At 32.0% G+C, this 16,722-nt stretch overlaps 1 protein-coding gene across 1 annotated transcript in view; it reads left to right on the forward strand.

The window, feature by feature from the left end:
- The first annotated feature begins 2,903 nt into the window (after positions 1-2,903).
- The window catches only part of LOC113515188 (peripheral-type benzodiazepine receptor-associated protein 1), a 36,082-nt gene continuing 22,263 nt past the window's right edge, over positions 2,904-16,722 (forward strand). Inside the window, exon 1 of the mRNA XM_031908478.2 lies at positions 2,904-3,666. The gene's annotated coding sequence lies outside the window, so the exon portion shown is untranslated. The remainder of the gene's footprint in view (positions 3,667-16,722) is intronic.

Here is a 16,722-nt window from a genome sequence, read left to right on the forward strand (position 1 = left end):
AATAAATTGAGAAATAATTCGAATAGAGATTAAAAACTTTACAGCAAAACTCCTTGCTTCACAAACAGTTTAGTGCAAAAACTTTATAATGCGAATGATAGCATTTTGGTTTTCTGCCTTGCTTTGGACTTTGGACCTACATCGAATCTGTCAGGTTTTTATGATTACAACAGACGGACCTATTTTAAGGCCTCCCTATAAGAAAAGGTAGAACGTTAGCATATTATTACCAAATTAGTCAGGCCACGAGTTAATCATTCCGAGTTCAAGTTTTCTGTCCAGGAAATGAAAAATAGTGGTCATATTCTTTCTTCATAACCATACAGTAAATTAGCTGTTATAAGTTCGAATGTTGTTCCTTCGATGCAGATGATCACCATGGTAGACTTTCAAGTCTACCGTTGTTCTACATTCGTGTTTCTACCGTGAAGCAGTCGTGTTTACATGGTTGTGTTTCGGTTTGAGGGGTGGGATATGACAGTGAATTTACAGGGTACAGAGGAATAACGCCTGAGTCCTGAGGAATGGTAACGCACGGGGGGCGAAACAGTTTACTCTGTTATGTCCGTGATACTGCTCATGTCTATAGGCGACGGTTACCACTTTCCATCAGGTGGGCCCTCAGCATGTTTGCTATTCTAAGTTGAATAAAAAAAAAAATCATTGAAGAAGAAGATTCGGAATTTTAAATTGACATACAAAGTTTTTGGCGTTGGTCAGATTCGAGCTCACTACCTGTATAGTAACACTCAATAATATTTTATTACTAAATCCAGGTTTCTAAACAAATAATGTGGATAAAACTGTACATAGCAAATTTTAATTAGCATAAAATGATTAGTGTAGATAGCTATCAACAAAATAAAACTACTAGGTTTATTATCATTATTAGTCAATAGATAAAGAATATATATTGAATCGGTAGTTACGCCTTGCGACTTCGTTCGCGTGATCGGGGTATATCTATACGTATTTGATCTTGTACAAACGATTCTGTTATTCCATCAAAATTTTTTGTAGAAATATAACTTTCAAAAAGCAAGGAAATAAAAATATATATATAAAAATTTTTTTTTCTTGGAATAAAATTTGTAGGAAATAAACCTTATTAGATAGATAGATAGATAATTTATTTATATTACTTACAGCACACAAATTACAATAAAAAAAAAAAAAACATACACGTAATACACAGCAAAAGAGACAAAAGAATAAAAATAAAAAAAAGCACAAATAAAAAAAAAATACAAAAACAAAATATATAATCTAACAATCTCCTTTGTTACCATTCCTTCATGCGAGTGCCATAGTAACACAAAATGGTCACAGCTCAGTTTATTGCTTTGCCCTTAAAAGAGCAAAACACTGATATTCTGCTGTGGCCAAGAGTCAGTCGCGAAACTATGAATGAAATTTCACATGAACGGACACAAGCAGCATTTTATGATAAGATTATGAAATCGGACAATGGTTTATCAGAGTCAATAAAATCTGATCCAGTATTAATGAAACAGTTTATTTGAATACACAACAACAATATGATATTGCAAAAAATAATAACAAAATGAACTTTTGTTATATTGGAGATTGCTTAAATACTGTAAGAATAATATTTACCAATTTCTTTTGTAGAACTACTAACAGAGAGGTTTCAGATGAGGAAACAGTTGTTAGTGATTGGAGAGCTGAAAGTAAAGTTAATAATCGCATTACAAGATCAGTTTATGTACAAACTGTAGAACATATTAATTCCAACGAGAATCCTATTACTGGTAATGAAAAATCGTGCAGTAACAATACGAAGGAAGTTAATAATGATGAACATAAAGAAACTAATAGTGGTGTTACGAATAATGTGGTGGATTACGTGTTCGTTAAAGTTGGAAGTAAAAAGCCTGAATCTAGTGATATCTCTGAAGATGTAAGTATATTTTATTTTTAATATTACCGATATACGTGTGGTGTGGATTGATAAAAAGTGAATAAAATAACTATTAAAACATATTATTATATTGTATAATAATATTTTTAATAGTGCATGTCTTCATATTATTTTCTCTTTTATAAAAAAAGTACTGACACCAAACATCTTCGTTTTCCCTATGATAAAGTGATTTAGGTGTTATGTTTGCCTTGTTATGAACATAAAGTTAAATAAATAAGTGAATGAAATTGGTAGATAGATATTCTCATTACTAATTATAGTTGAATTATTATTATTAGAGGCATACGTATTCAAAGGATATCTCTGGCAATCCAACGCGGAAATGCCGCAAGTGTCATGGGGACCTTTGGGTCGGGTACGGATCATGAATGGGACTGATCATTAATTTTTTTTGTGATTCTGTGAAATGTATTAGTTTTATGTAAAATAAGAATTATTTTATTTGTATTTTATTAATTAATTGAAACATTATTTTATTTTATAAAGTCTTCCACTGGATTTAACTAAACATTAACACATTCACTTGTATAGAACCATTATCTCGATTATTATTGGATGTATTAATTGAGAATTAGAATAAATTTTGTGCAATGTTTTAGTCAGGGATACTGTTCATATGTGTTGCTGCCAAATGACATACTGTTTTTGTAACAAAAATCTATATTTCAAACATAAGCTTTATTTAAATTTCATTATAGGTATTTTACTGGTTAATCTTTAAAAATTAATTAGTCTAATCGTTGTTAAGAAATCTCTGGAAATTATAAATAAATAATTTATATAATGAGTAAGATTTTTAGAGAGTTGTAGTGAAAGTAACCGAAAAAAATCTATCTAGTTCATTAAGTAGGCAGTAGTAATAACAAAATTTCTTGTATAAAATTACTTTGGTGATAACTTAAAAATAATGCATAATTTTATTAATATTTATTTCAATTACAATAATTAAAGAATGATGTATACTGGAGCCTTTAGGGAATCAGGGAAGTTACAATTAATTACATGAAATCACATCATTGGGAGTTGTAGGATTTGACACTAATTTGGTAGAGTACAAGTTGTAGATTTCCAAGCAAGTAAGTGTCACGTCCAAGTGACTGATTGTTAAATAATTAAGGAGCAGACGAGTAGAGGTTAGGGCGGCAGTGTGACGGCTATGGCGGTGGCGGCGACGGCGGCGACCGTCGGCGGCAGCGGCGGCGGCGGCCTATTGAGAGGCAGCGACGGCACGGCGGCGGCGCGGTTGCGGCGTGACGTCACGGGGCGCCCGCCTCGCGCAAGCGCTCGACTATCGAGCGGCATGTGCCTCTCGCAGCCGGCCGACCGCTACGCCCGACCATTTCACACTTTTTTATTTTCCCTCCGATAGTACCGACCGCTGTCACATCTCGTTTTTCACATAAAAGTTCGCCGAAACTGTGAAAACGCAATCGGAACGGGCGCGCGACACTGGCGGCGGCCGTCGCTCGACACCGCCCAACGCGCCGCGTAGCCAGATCGAAACCAAAATGGCAGGACGAAGCAGGCTCCTGGGCTGTGCGCGAGCTCACATCTGACCGAGCGGTTCTGTTCGCGAATGGCATGTGTCTCGTTATATAAATGTTACGCAAGTTGAGGACGGAGTGCCCACGATTAGGTGCATCTGTTGTTACACGAACTACTAGACGGGGCAGTTGGTGCAGTGTACTATTGAGCCCATGTAACGCGCGTGAGGATATACCGTGAGTACCACTATCTCATTCAATTTGCATTTCTTAGGTAATGTTACTATAAGTACAACATTCAATAGTAAGTGATAAGAATGTCTCAGAAAGACATTGAATCTGTTGAAGCCAGTTTCGCCTTTATCGATCGCCTCGTTATCCGAGCTCGTGAAAATTGTTTATATTTCCTGTTCGAATAAATGGAGCTGTGAAACAGTGGGGTTAATGTGAAAATAACGAGCTGTTTTGTATTCGAATCGTTTTTTTTTTTCTTTTTCGATATTGTCAATCGTCAAAAAATGGCGATAATAGAAGAACATAAAATCTTGTCGGCTAGACGTACTCTCGCACATAGACTTTAGCTTTATTGATCAATCTAGTTCACTTAATATTTTCGGGAGGCTTCTATATTTAATGAACTTAGAATCGTGACCTTTAATTGACAAAGCTTTTAACAATAGCGTTTATGTGGATATATGGACCTACATACTCCACCAAATTTAAAGATCCAATTGATTGTTTCAAATTAAAGATTATCATCAGATATCAGATTCTTATTTTATTTAAATAAATATGCATCTACCGTATTCAATTAGATTGTACATTAAAATAGTATACATGATTACGGACATTAATGTTTCTTGGGAGACTGCTTGAAATTTAAGTCGGCCGAGACAAATAAATGCGGCAATAATTTTAAGAACACACCTTAATGTTCATGTAACAATAATTATATTTTAAAGGTAATGTAATAATGTGTCACCATTCATTTATAAATACCAGGATGTCATAAAAGGCGACTTAAAGGTAAATTGTATTGCACTACACTACACTGGTTTAGGACAAGAGAAAGTCTCGAATTAAACGATACCTGACTAGCGTGGTACATATATAGGCATTAATATATTATTAGGATTAAGCAAGCTGCCTTTGTGGGAGAGACTCATGCGCATCGGTGGGAGGTACAGGTTCTACGATAACTGGAGACCACCAGAGGGAGACTTTATACAAAAATCGTCTGCTTGAGTACCACTGTCCCACTTTTGTTTTTGTTGTGAAGCTAAACAGCTTAGCATAGCTATATTTTGGTTTGAAGGGTGAGATGTGGCAGTTAAAATATACAGTATGGACGTAAAATGTCGTAGTCCTCCGGAATGGCAACACAATGGCAGGGTACCATTAACATCACAGTGATATTGCCGATGCTGCTGCTGCTACTGTGCTGTGCATAGCAATGATTACCACCTTCCATCAAGTGCGCTGTCAGTTTGTTTGCCATTCTAAAACGACGGAAATATTTATGAAGATCTATATAAGGAGTGGTAAATTAGCAATTTATGAAACAAAAGAAGGCGTGTCAGAAACAAAAGAAATGCGCATAATTTGTATCACGATGTGAATGACAACTGACATTTTTGGTAGTCTATAGAAATGTATGAATTGAATGAAAGAGTAGAATGATATTTTTTGAATAGCAGTGAATTTAATAATTAATAATTGAATCCGTAGGTTAGGTTTTTATAATGCTTGTTTCTATGATTTTTATAGTTTGTCACCGCACTATCTATTAGTACAAGGAGATATATTATGCTTTATTCCGATTAAACATTATTTATAACGTAACATATTATAAGTGAAATATTATAGAGATGTTTGCATATTTAGTTACTCAATTATGTTTCAAAGCTTAAATTGAATTTTTAAATATTTTGACACTTCTCGTTTAGGTTTGTTTTACAGTTACCTACAGATAAAATATATTTTAACCTAAAAAATTATATGAATAAGATACTTTATGCGCTGATGCTAATAAAGCCGTGGCTTACAGCTATTTTTATTATAAAAACAAACAAATCTACGTAACAAATACTCAAACTAGGTCAAAGGAATAGGGGCCCAAACAAAATAGAATTGAACAAGTCCAATATCAGAGCACAGCGGTCCGCGCACGTAACGTCAATCTTAATATACCGTAATCCTGTCCGAGACTTAATTTCCATGGCTCCATTATTAAGAAACACACCTGCCGTCGCTATGTTAAACAAATTAAATAACAAAGAAAAACAAAGGAAATCATAAAGCCATTAACAAGTGGATGTATCACAGACATGTTTCTCACTCGACTGTTTCTCGCAACATTTAGACAGTCCGTGGGCGCTTTATTTGTTTTGTACTCTAATCATGTGCAATACTCTCTCAATTAAGACAAATGCAATGACATAAAAAAATTCTACATAGTATAAAACAAAGTCCCTTTCAGCCGTCTGGACGCTTAGATCTTTTTAACTACGTAAAGGATTTTAATGCGATTTTCATCAATAGATAGAGTGATTTAAGAGGAAGGTTCATACGTATAGTTTCATATTGTTTTGTGTTAGTTTGTTGAAATATGACGATAATTGTACAAGATAGTAATAAGTAAGATAGTAAATGTAGTAAGATAGATAATAGGGTAAAGAGGTTTCTTCAGGGTCGGCAACGCACGCATAATATCTCTGGTATTGCAGGTGTTCATAGGCTACGGTAACCATTTACCATCAGGTGGGCCGTATGCTTGTTTGCCACCTCAGTGGTATAAAAAAAAAGATATCGGAAGAAATCTGGTCGACTAAGAGCTTTCATTGAAAATATTGAAATATAACAAAATAATGTATTTCTCTTTACTAGGAGAACAGAAAAGTTAACGTTGGCATTCTACATTATAGAGATAGCTTCCTGTAACTATTTTATAGTTTAAAAAACGTATACAAATGTGGAGTTTGGAAAGCTATTTCGATAGATACAATACTCGTAGTGGTATTATTAATCACTTCACCCTGACACCACAATGTTTCTACGTTGTACTGGTGGGAACCCGAGGCGGGTCTCTAGTTCGTTAAAAACCATTAAACGATGTTTAAATTTACAGGGAGTAAAAATGATACTTATGTTTTCTTAACTTGAGATGCCTAATAAGTTCGACGGGTTAAAAGAAATTAATCGTGCTAGGTATAGCCAATCCGTGTAGTTCGCGTTAATAAATAATATAAATATGTTACAACATTAACTTCACGATACGGGTATTGTAACATGATTTATTTCTTATAACCTGCTGAATTTATTAGACATATTATAATGTAGAGTAGTAACGTAGTATTAATAAGCTATCACAGCTAGCGTAGTGTTTCATGTGAATTGTTTTATAATACGCATTAAACATGGACATATAAGTTTGTACTAGTATATAAATGTATGTAATGATTTATAATTTATGTAAATATTTATTTTAACTACTGTTTAGCACTACTACTGCCCACTCACTACTTCCTATGCCACTGTGTTGACTGGAAGAAATCTCTTTTAGAGATAAGTTCGCCTTTGCTAACATTGTTATTAACTTATTGTTGTTACTGTATGTTTTAGTGCAATAATATATATATATATATATATATATATATATATATATATATATATACTATATATATTTTTTTCAGTAATCCGATATAAAGCAATAAAATTTTCTTTTAATCGAATCTAGTAGGTAAATGCTACTAATTTTGGCAGGTTTTTCAATCAGCTATTAGAGACATTCTTAGATATTTTAAATTAGGTATTCCGATCATAGGTATAAAATGAATCGATTTTGTTTTTTATACGTTTCTAATGTATTAGGTAAATGTGTTTGTTTAAGATTGTAAATAACACCTACTTATAAAAAAAGCATACAGCAAAAATTTATTTGTGTTGATATTAAATGTCGTATTTTATCTTTAAATTATTTTATAGTACAGGTATATAATATACAAAACTAGTAATTCCAACTTTTACTCGTATTAGCAGTTAAATTTCTTGTTAATTTTTTACTGTTTTTTTTTTTTTTATATAGTTCAATGTTTCCACATTAACTGTCAAAAAAAGCCTAAAAACAACTACTGATAGTTTGGCTTGGATGTGGTATTTTTTTTTATTAAATAAAGCGCATTATTTTTCCATGTAAATATATTTAATAACTGTCAATAAATAAACTTTAAGTAAATAATAAGTAATTTGGTTAATCGATTTGATTATAAAAAATTTCTACATTAGGTGGATTCATTATGAATTGAGAACTACTTTTTTCGTGTAATATTAAGTCGTATACAATGTATGTTGACAAATCCATAATAATAGTATATGTATGTTTTGTATACAATATATGGACCATTCTTAATGATTCTGATAAAGAGAAAGAAATACAGTTTTGAAGTTTATTATCAGACAGCGATGAAAGTAAATGGTGAAAATAAATCACGAACATAATGTTGCTTGTTTTCACAAAATAATATATACTCTGTCTACCCCATTCTTTCAAGTATAGACATGAGAATATTAGTAAGTTTAATTAAATACATATTGTATTGATTTAATTTTTTAACTTAGACTTACAATATATATCTCGCATACAATCTAATTCAATTTGAATTTAAGATTCAGTCTAATTCTCTGTTTCTACAATTGAAAATTCAATTTGATATTACAACGAAATAGCTATTCTAATGACTACTAGCATAAAATATTTTTTTAGGAAAAAATGCATCAGAACTACTATATATTTAATTTGCAATATTCGATACCATTATAGTTTTGCTAAGTTATCAGTTAAAATTGTAATTTTGGTGATAAGTTTAAAGAAAAATATCTCAGAATCGATCGCACTCTATCTTGACATATGATCTATAGATACTTTCGGTAGAGACGATACAACGAAGAACAGTTTTTCCATCATAATACATTTTGTAACTATAATAAACTTGATTAAACGGTGAACTCTAATGATGTCTCAAGGGAACAGGCGGAATCGAGAGGGCGTGGTCCTGCTTTTGGCATCTAACAGCAGCTTCCCTTATTTGTGGGCAAGATTTTTTGCCAATGAAGAATAATTTGTAAGGCTTCGCAATGAACGGCGTTTGGGGAATGGAAATTGGTCGCGGATATTTTATGGCGATGCCCTAGTCTCTTTCCTACAGTAACAGTAATGCTTGCTCGATCTTTTTACGTTAGCAAAAACCCCTTTCGTTATTGGATAGAAATGGATATTTAGTATGATTTATGTAAATCAAATATCTAGAATCTTTCTTGAAATATACCTACTTACCTAAGTATCATATGAATTAACATTTTCTACGCTTTTGCTATTTGATGTAATTTTTAAGCGACTTTAAAAAGGACGTCTTAGTTGTCGTCTGGATTTGTTTGTAGCTACGTAATACGTTAACATTGTCAATTCTTTATCGATATTCTTTTCTACAATCATTAGGATTTACTTCTATATCGATGTCTTATTTTTTTGACGATTATAGTTGTTGTTTTTCTTATTCGGAGCAAAAAATTGCTCAAACATCTATCCACTTATACGACATCTACTTCGGCATTAAATTTTTTTTTAATTTAACTATCATATTTAGTCACATTTGAGTAGTCATTTTTGGAAAAACTAAATCAAAATGTTTTTGTTATTAAAAAAAAAAGATACAAAGAAGAAAGAAAGTGTAACGTTAAAATTAATTTGGTCTTTTATTGTTGATAGATATTAGTTATCCCGTCTTATTTATAGAATATTTATTTTAGAATTTGGTGTCTATCTCTATGTTTGTTCTAGCATCACGCGAAAACTTTTTTTTTTTATACTGCTTAGAATGGCAAGCAAGCTGACGGCCCACCTGATGGAAAGTGGTAACCGTCGCCTATATACATGAGCAGTACCATGGACATTATAGAGTATATACTGTTTCGCCCATGATATCCTCATGCGTTGCCATTCCTGAGGACTTAGGTGTTATTCCTCTGTACCCAGTAAATTCACGCCATATCCTACCCTTCAAACCGAAACACAGTTATGCAAACACAACTGCTTCACGGTTGAAACACGAATGGGACAGAGGTACCCAAGCAATCGACTTTTGTACAAAGTCTCCCTCTGGTAAAACTACTGCGCGTAAGTGAATGAGGTTTTGGATAGTTGTGTTATTCTTGAAGATTTTACTTAAAAACTGATGTATGTTTTATCTTGATACGTTATTTAGAAATAGTCGATTTCATTGATTTTCCTACTTCTAAAATCCACGCCCGCTAAGTAGCGGTAAAAAGGTAGTATAATCATAAAATTAATATTAGATACAATAATAAGAATTATTAAATTAAATATAGATCTCGACTTACGTTCCTAACAATACAATATAATGTTAGATTTAGTCTAATATAGATTAAACGTGGCGCCGACATTCTGAAATATTCATATTTAATTATAGCTCTGCACAATATTCGACATTCTGGCCGGCTACCATACTCGGATATTACCAACAAAAATGCTGTCAAGTTTTACCACGACCTTTATTCGCGTATCTGGCTACACCAAGGAAATCTACATCTTATAATATGTTGGGTTAACTTAAAACAAACGTTGAGGTAGCTAAATGACAATTGTAATGCCCCACGGAGTAGTCAGAGGTTTTTTTTTATTATTTATTAGCTTTTTCCAGCTACTTCGTACACATGGATGATGAACATGATTTTAAGTTAGGCTTTCAAGAACACAATTATTAATTACCGCATTCAGTTTGGAGTATTGTATTTGAACAAATGTTCCGGCATCACGACATACATACATACATATACATACAGACAGACAAAATTAAAAAAAAATGTTTTTTTTTTGTATTTATTAAGATTTTTTTATTATTATTATATTACTACCATGTATAGATGTCATTTAATTACGATATTATTATATTGGTAAGATTTTCATTATATAAACCAAATTAAGTAATAAAGCATACCAAACCCATAGAGTTTTGTCTGTATGTTTGTCGACTATTACCTACTGGCATTGTGGGGGACGTAAAACTCGACATTGACATTTCGTATAACGTTACAGACCTAGCAGGGTTCGAGACTCTCGCTGTACGTGGATTGATAAAATATGATCTTCTCAAAATTCAAAACTGAAAAACGATTCATAAATATTAGAGCCTCATACAAATCTATTTTAACTATTACAATGTTTTGTCACTTTCTTTCAATCAGAATTAAGTACAAAATAAAGAGACAAAACAGTTCAATAGCTAAAATAGCCTTATGAGACATTTGACATTTTTATGAATAAGTTGTATAAGCTTTTATTTCAAACTAGCTGTTTGAAATAAAGGCTTATTAAAAGCTTATTATATTAATTCCGCAGATTTTTTTTGTTTATATATATATATATATATATATATATATATATATATATATATATATATATATATATATATATTAATGGGTGATAATGGAGTAGTAACCCCGCCTGCGCTATTGGTATACACTGGCTGGGCACCAGTGAGGGATGATAGGTGACGATGAAAGCAGGTCAGTTAGCCCATCGTGAATTCCATTAGAATTAACATCAAAGGTTTCCCGGGGGCACCGCGTGGAATTCGACCTGATAGGGTCAGGTTAGATATTGCTAGCAATGGGTTAGTTATACCCCATTACTAACAATCCCTCCCTCCCTAATATTCTATATGTTAAGTGAGAATATAAAGTTCATTCAAATCCGTTCAAGCGTGATTGTTTAACAAACATATAAACTTCTTTACAAATTTATACATTTATAATATTAGGTATTATGAGCATTTCATACTAAATCGATTAGCGTGATCGTGCGGTTTTTGTATGATCAGTTTGAAATTTATTTTTAGATTTCAACTAAGTATCTAGTAGGGTGCCAAATAGAGTATCGATGAAACGGCTTTACATATCGGATATGTAAAACTCTATTACCATCGCCGACATTCTATTGATTTGATGTGCTACTCAATTTATCAACCTCTAATTATACTTTATTGAAACATTTGTAACATAGCAACAAAGTTGGTTGGTAGCAACAGTTTTGAATTCGAAATAGTGGCGTCATTAATTGGTGTATGTACTTCAATTAGACTTTATGGCTAATTACGGCTTGCTGTAGTACTTCTGTAGATTCTGAATGTCTGGAACAAAAGCAGTTATATTTTACATTTTTTAAATAAAATAGTGTCGTTAACAAAAACCAAACGGTAATGAACGATGAGGCCATAGATTAAAAATATCTCCTTATAAAAACGTCAAACCTCTCGTAAATCTACTTTAGCTATTGAGTGGTTTTGTCTTTTTCTTTTATATTAAATTCCCAATTTAAAAGAAAGTGACAAAACAGTGTAATAGTTAAAGTAGATTTGTAGGTTTTAGATTTTGTGAATAAGAGGGATAATATGTGAAAACCCTTTTCTCGAACGAGACGTTTCATAGATAAGTAACATTAAAAATATTTTGGGTTCGATTTTCGTTCGGGTCAATTTTGAAAATTTTATTTTCTGAATTTGCTCGGGTCAGAATGTTCAGAATAATTTTTAGCTTTATAAACTTAAACGTATACATTTTTGAGTTGTATACATATATTGACTAAATTTAGATTCGAAATTTCTACATATAATTATATATATACATATATAATCTAATATATATCATATCTGAGCTTGATGGCATGTGAATTTAGTGCTTATTTCCCATTTAAAAAAATGCCAACCTAGCTTCAATAAAATTTTATCCTGAAATCATGTGTCTAATAAAAATAAACTTTGCCGCAACCAATTTTCTGTTTGCAGCTTCAATTGTAACATAATTAATATAGGACCAACACGGAAACTTTTGGAAGTTGCTCAAAAAATATGAAAAGAAAAAATACGAATAAAATCGGTCATTGCCCAGCTCGGCTCAGTTGAGTATGAAATATTCAGAAGTCGCGAGTCACGCGAGCATGCCAACCCGCATTGCGAGAAACCTATATTAAAGAGAAAATAAGTAATAAAATACTTTATTCCGTAGTTTAAGTCGATACAAGCTCCGATTTTTAATACAACAGGATTCAGATGGATATGAATTTTCTGGATGGAATGGAAAAGTTCCCTGGAAGTTTTGCCTGTAATATATCTACTTAAAGACTTTGCACTTAGTTCCATTTCTCGTGGAAGTTCTGATTTCGAGATTGTACTCGTACTAAGAATACAGCGGTAAGGAGAAATTTAATGTACCCAAATAAAGGACTTATATTTCTCCGACCGCATTAAAACATAAATAGTAAATACTTGAAATTATTCTATATCTAGTATGTCTTTTGTCTACAATTTTGTACGTATGAATTTCAGAAGTAGGAACATCAATGAAATCAACTACTTTGTTAACTGTTTTTGCGTGATCCCAGAACAAACAAACCAGCATATAAACGGACTTATAAAAACAAAAATTCTACAAAAATATTATTTTGACCTTTAATCTTGTCATATATTTACTTAAATATTTATGACATCCTCTAATTGCAATTTTATCCATAATAGAGTTACAAATTACAGATTATCTAAAACTAATGGCAAATTGTAGGATCACAAATATATATTCAAATATGTTCTGTTACCTTAATTAAGGTGCAATAGAATTTAATTTATTTTGACTAAAATTAGATTCAAAATTTCTACACAAAATCTAGGTATATAGGGATTGCCAGCAGGACGTTCGTCTTAAACCATCATCAAAGCCTAACTGTTGCCAATCCGCCTACCAAGTGTGGCAACTACTGGCTAATCCCCCCGTTATGGGGCAGACCTATGTTCAGCAATGTAATAAAAGAATTAGATAGTTATAGAGTGTATTTTCGTAAGGGTATATACAAACAAGTATAGCGCGAGAGGGTGTTTGCTATCAATAAATAACTTTTGTAACGCCAAGTACTAGTAACGACACGCGTAGTTTTCATATAAGTTGAGGAAGTTACGACATCTATCTCTGCTTATGTCTTTTGCCTTCTATTCTATTTCCAGTCTAATATATCTACGAAATATCTTGCCATATATAGGTGCATTATACATAATAATAATTGATAAATTGCTAGTGCTTATTAATTTTGAACTAGTGAAAACATTTTTCTAACAGAGTGAAAGTATTTTTTACTGATTATTACTATAAAGATTTGTTCAGAAAAAGTTGTAAAATTCGTGTAATTTTAAAAGTTTAACTCCTTCAGATACAAAAGATTGTACTGTGCAGTTTATGAGTATATTCAGTGCTTCCACTTTTAATACACAACTTTTTTTTTTAAGACATAATCGAAAACGATGTAAACGTTGATTCTCAAAGGGAGAAACGGCTCAGTATCATAATCACCATCGCTTCCAAAGCCATTAGCACTCTGATACATGTCAGAAATTGATGGATGGATAGGTACAGATATCGTCGAAGATATTTTGTGTGAAAGCAGATGGTTAATCATTCAGTTCGCTTTATCAGAATTCTGTTACAGTGGCACCCTCATCATTTCATCTTATGACGTCTAGACGTCTAAAGAACCCGTGAATCCATCGAAATATGACTTAGTTTATACTTGTCAACTGTTAATTTACGATAATGTTCAATGTTTTTGTGTGAATTGATTTCATGCGAGTTGTCGCTTTGTTCAAAATAGTTAAGAAAAATATGACAAACGTAAACATTTTGCGTTTACAGAAAGCGACAATCATAGTTAGTTAGCTATTAGCAATAAAGCAACAGTCATAGTATTTTTTTATGGATGATATGGAATGGTAACCCCGCCTGTACTAACGGAGAACCAGTGAATGATGATAGGAGAGAATCAAAAAGGCAGATTAGTTAGCCCATTGTGATGACTACACTTGAAATTCAGCATGGTAGTTACCAGGACTATGGAGAGGTCGACCTAGTTGGGTATATAACTAGTAATAGGACCCTTAATCTCCATTGCTAACAATATCTTCCCCCCTAATAGTCACAGTTGTGATTATCTACAGTATTAGACGAATGAGTAGGCTTGGATTTCAGGTAATTTTGCTTTTGCTTGACGTTTCCCTTAGCAGATTTATATTCATCCAATTATGATGACCAATCTATTATTCCGGTTATAATGTTCAAGGAAACCATAAACAAATTAATTCAAGGAACGTAATATTTTTAATTCATATTCACATAAAGTTATAATGCAGTTTGTATAGTTACAACAATTGTAAACTTTCAACGGCTGAAGTAATAAAAAATATCGCGCACCCTACTCTACAAACTGCGAAATATAAAAAAAGAAACTGTTCAGCAATTTTCATCCTTGTAGTATAAAGAATTGTGGACGTGTTATTTCATGCTGAAAATAGAAGACTGACGTATTTTATGAAAATAAAAAAGCAATTTCCGAGGATGTATAAGAGAAAAAAATATTTGGAAAAAATCAAATGTTTGTCATTACATGCCGTGCCATAATATAATTTCCTCTAATGTATAAGTTATTATCTATTCATAGCTTATTAAATCACCCATATCGTGTCTATAGGTGATTATATAAGCACATGACGTATGTAAATATTGGTGTTGGTAAACTAAAACATATTTTATTGTCTTTATATGTGTACAGAAATGGAAAAGTAGAATTATTTCTATGTGAAGTAAGGTTAAGATTTCAAAGGTGGTGTAGACAACTGTACCTAGATATAAGTCACTAACATATCAAGAAGATTTTCAAGAATTTACGACGATGCGTTGATTTAAAAATATCGTTGTGAGATCTGTATATTATATAAGATTTATCAGCGCGATTCTTAGTTACTGTATTTTTAATCTCTGCGTACAAATATATAAAATAATATATAAAATCGAAATTTTTAACATACCTATATATTAGTGGTATTTTACAAGCGAAACTGAATATTCTTTTTAAAATAACATGAGCCCTGAAAAAACTATAACTAAGTAGATAAACCAAGTTATAAAATATAGAAAATAATTCAGAATTTAAAACCGATAATAATAATTTAACTTCCTATGATAATTTAACTCAAAACTTTATCTCATTTTTCGACGCATGTTTCTTTAGTGAAAAGAAAAGTTTCACAGATAGTATACTCCCTTAAAAGGATTCTAAATAGAGTTTCTTAATATAAATGTCTCCACAAAGCAGTTAGTCTTGTAATTAGTGACTTACCATTAAACTGTAGGTATTAATATTATAATAAATATAAACAAATAAAAGAACGGCTTGCAAGGTAACTACCTTAAAAGGTTGCTAACGATTTCGACCGCTAACTATTATATATTATAATTACTTATAATTAAATTACTTCTAAAACTCTTATTATTGAAACCACAACGTTATCCTGGTAAATTATATTGTATCTAAACTGCTCGCAACAGCTTTGCATAAATGTATTAATAAAGAAAATTTTCACTTCTCCGTACAATTTTTAAAACACTTTCTTTCATAAAAATCTTGTTCTAATAGTCAACAATACAATAAAAAAATAGCCAAATACATGCAGCCGTTCTGAAATGATGCACTTACATACAATATATTCGGTAATTAATTTTTTATTTTTATAGATTCTTTCATGAGAACATATAGGACTATTGCGCTAATATTTCCTGGATAAAATAATTTAGGTAGATACTCCATCATCATTATCATATCAGCCTCCACCTTGGGGGTTTGTTAGTTGGTTCCACGTTTGGCAAGCAGATTGGCAACTGCAGTTAGGTTTTAAAGATCTTTTAAGAAGGGACGCTGCTGCCCGTCTCTAGCCCTGCCTTAGTCGCTTCTTACGACAACCACGGGAAAGGAAGGGGTGTCCTATTCTATGCAGGGACCATAAGGCCATAAAAACTGATAATATTTTTTTCTAAATTGTAAAATATTTCTATTTATGAAAATTGCATTGACTTACTAAAGTACTTGGTATAAAGAACCCGATTAGGAAACAATTCCTTTCAGTCAGGTCGTAAAATTTATGTGCGTGATGTAGTCCCATAAAAGGTGCTCAATCAAATTATACGATTATACCATTAAACATCTTTTATCAATCGAGATCAGTAAGCAGCTATTATGAAGCTTGCTTTAATTAGCCACTTATATAATGGGTTAACATTTAGATTATGGTTGATTGTACATTTTGATTTACACGTATGTACTTAGGTAATATGCAGTAGGTACCTATTGTTTATTCATACTCGTATTTAACTAGCTTTTACCTTCTCTTTTCTTTCTGCATTTCT

Source organism: Galleria mellonella, unplaced genomic scaffold, assembly GCF_026898425.1.
Source record: "Galleria mellonella isolate WM207_F2 unplaced genomic scaffold, CSIRO_AGI_GalMel_v1 utg312, whole genome shotgun sequence".
In the NCBI taxonomy this organism is placed as follows: domain Eukaryota; kingdom Metazoa; phylum Arthropoda; class Insecta; order Lepidoptera; family Pyralidae; genus Galleria; species Galleria mellonella.